This window comes from Chinchilla lanigera, unplaced genomic scaffold (assembly GCF_000276665.1).
Source record: "Chinchilla lanigera isolate Chin_1 unplaced genomic scaffold, ChiLan1.0 scaffold00008, whole genome shotgun sequence".
Taxonomy (NCBI): domain Eukaryota; kingdom Metazoa; phylum Chordata; class Mammalia; order Rodentia; family Chinchillidae; genus Chinchilla; species Chinchilla lanigera.
Genome location: NW_004955409.1, coordinates 5,272,904 through 5,276,291, shown reverse-complemented (window position 1 = coordinate 5,276,291; position 3,388 = coordinate 5,272,904). Strand labels below are relative to the sequence as shown.

Genomic DNA, 3,388 nt, shown 5'->3' with positions numbered 1-3,388 from the left:
CCAGGAAGACACCAGGGGAGCCAGCACCCGCTTCTAGCACTAACTGGGCAGCCTTGAGTCATGACAGCATCCCCAGAACCAACAGCATCTTGAGAGGAACTGGTCCCCTTCATCTCCCTCTGACTCCTAGAACAGGAATGACTCTGCAGCTGTTTCTGGAATGTCCAAGTGAGGGTAGGGGGTCAAGAGGAGAAGAACTGTCCCCGCCAGCTCCCTTCCAGGGGTCCTCCTCAATGGGATGTGAGGGGCCCAGTCCCACTGAGGCCTGCTGGGAGGCAGCAGTGGAGGCAGAACTGGGGAGATGGTTGCGGAGGGCAGTCTAAGGGGCCCACATGTGCCCCTGTGAGATAGGTGGGGATCTGAGGACAGGATCATCAGCAACATCACTTCCTTTTTTCTTAGGGACCACTGTAAGTACTCTAGTTTCTGGGCTTTTTCCAGAGATAAAGCGACACAGAAGCCTGAACATAAGGGATTTCATTCCACTTTCCCTCCCTTTTGCTGAAAAGTTTTAGCTGAAATATGGTATCATAATTTAAACTGCCCTTCTGGACCCACCTCCCTCCATTTCCTGGTTTATCCTGGACCCAAGTATTCCAACCTACATAAGTTATTTCTTCTTCTGATTGGCAGGGTCACATCTTTCCCACTGTTGAAGGATACAGCCTAACGATGAGGTCTCTGGGCTCGGTGGGGTGCTTTTCAAGATATTTTGTATGGAGTGCCCTGAGGCCTACAGAGAGAGAAAACTGGATCTAGGGTCCTTCAGTGTGCATCCTCTGCAGAAAGATGAGGTCTCTTGAGAACACAAAGCATCTCTGGTGATAGTCAAGTACTTACTAAGCAGATGTCTCTGCTCGAAGCTCTGGTGGTTGGCATAGGTGTCTTCCTTTACAAGTAGAGCCTTTTTAGGGCTCTCTCCACCTTGGGACTCTCCATACTGTGGTCCACTAACTCCTCGGAGAGAAGGGAGGACCCTCAGGGGTGCCCTTAGCCACTTAAGAAACAGTAGATCAGGTGGAGCCTTCCTAGGGCTCCCTGGCTGGGAATCAGTATCCTCACTCATCCTGTCAGTGCGTTCGTACTTTGTTTAAGGCAGGACAGGTTACCTGAATTTTTGAGGGGCTCTAACTCAAGTCCTTTATGTTACCTGAAAGCAACAGCTTTAGCTTTTACCTATGAGGGTGAAAAAGCTGAGAGGTCCCACAATGTCTGTCCATAAGACTGCTAGAATAATATGCTGCATGTTTAAATCCCCTTCCTCTTACCCTCAGATTGAAAGAAATCAACAAATACAGCAGTCAAAGGAAACTGTAACAAATTCTTGATTCAGGGTGATGGCCTGAATCTGATGAAATGCAGGGCCCTGAGTAGTTGCAGCCCGGAGAGAGATGACAGCAAAGAAACTTAAACTATGGCCTGCAGCAGACCAAAGGGTGGTGATGTGAACCTGTGAGGGAACAGGGCCACCACTTAGGGTATCGGGCAATCTGCTGCCCCCTGAGTGTGAAGGTACGTCTGGCCTCCGTGCATCTCCACAACGATCAGCACCCATGCTATGCTACGCTGTGCTGCTCACCACCATGAAAACCACAAGTATCCTCCCCATGATCATTAGTTCCCAGGAGCTCACACTCCAGCACATGAGTGTGTATACTTCGAGGGTGAATACGGTACTGGCACTGTTAAAGACAGAGTCCAATCACTCATCACTGCCTGCGTCAAGCCCTGAAGCCCCACAGGATCTAGCGTCATCACTAGGCACAGGTAAGCACACAGAGCCCCTGGCTGTGCTTCCACACACCTTCATGCCATGCACAGGGCTGGTGCAAGCTGTAGCATCACAAACAGTGTCCTGGAAATCACTCCTGGGACAGCTGTAACAAACATTGGCAGAAGCTTCAGGAAGCCTTCCATTAGAGTGGAGCCTTTGGCATGAGCAATGCTATTGGCTGCTACAACAATCTGCACAATGAATTGGTGAGCACACCAGTACCGCACTGAGGCTGGGGTCTGCTCAAGAATGAACCCAGGCCATGGGATGTCTTTATCTGATGGATCCAACAACATGTTTAGGGCTTCTTTCTTAGGGTGGGCAGTACAAGAATGTGTGTTGGAAAGGTTGTATATCAACAATAGGAAGAGATGTCGGGTGAGGCCAATATGTACCTTCTCCTAACGTCCTGCAACCCGCCAATCTCCATCATGCTAATAATCATAAGTGTGAGCACCCCAATAATCGCAAGCCGGGCCTGCAGAGTGTCTGTGTAGATCACTGCAACAAGGACTCCAGTGACAGTCAGCAAAGCAGTCACACCAACGAGCCATGACAGGCACATAAAGGCCCCACCGCAAAGACTCCTGGATAAAGAGGACATCTGAATACAGACCACTGAGGGTTAGGTGGAGATGCAGAGAATCAAAGACAAGGCTACAAAATAGACCTGAATCTTATGGCCACCAAGTCTCTTGGGCAAGTATTTGGGGATGATATGCATCTTGATTGGGTGTAAGTTGGGAAGAAAACCCAGCTCAGAAGTTGCAAAAGCAGTAAGGCATTGAACTCTCATATGCATACTGCAGATCCACCTGCAGCTCTGGATCCCAGTGCAAACCATCAGCAGTACTCACTCCCAAGAGTGCTCACAGAGAGGCATTAATTGATATGCAGGCCAAAGAGCACCTGCCAGGAATTATCACTTCACAGTGCTTCCATCGGATTTCCACAGGGCAAAAAAAAACCCAAAACAAAAAACAAACAAACAAACAAAAACACCCAACGCTCATGACCAGGATAAGATACAAGGCCATGGTGGCCATTCTGCTATCTGTGGGACAGGCCTCCCTCTGGTAACTCGTGAATAAATGTCCAAATGGCAGTGTCCAAGGTTCTTACTTATTAGTAACCTCAGTCACGTTTGTAAACCATGTGTGCCCTGGACTACACACAGGTGGCCATAGTCTTTGTCCTTTGACTTGCTGTCTTGATGGTGGTGTCTATGATAAACTTTGAAGGAGGCAGTTTAAATTTTCTTCCACTTCCTACCTGGGATTGAGAATTTAGATCATATTCTTAATCCTCTCTGCACAAGACCATCAGCATTAATTCAGGTGCTAGAGGAAATATTCTGAGGTGCAGCTAAATGCAGTGAAGCCTACAGTACCAGCCTTGCTGAAGGGCTTTCAGAATCAAAGCCAGCTCATAGTGGGACAAGCCTGTATGCTTGGCAAGTACAGCTTCAGATCGGGCAGGGTCCCTCTCTTGTACCTCCCTTGTGAGACTCCCGGTCCCCAGCTGAGGAGCCATATCAGGCTGCCCTGCTAGGCTCCCCCGTCAGGTCTTACCTTATGGGCTCTGACTCACCAAAACTGTTGCCAGATGGCAGGG

The 3,388-nt window shown here is 49.1% G+C and overlaps 1 pseudogene; it reads right to left on the bottom strand.

Moving 5' to 3' along the window:
* Positions 1–1,473: 1,473 nt before the first annotated feature.
* LOC102024433 lies at positions 1,474–2,820 on the bottom strand (annotated as a pseudogene).
* Between the last annotated feature and the right edge of the window lie 568 nt (positions 2,821–3,388).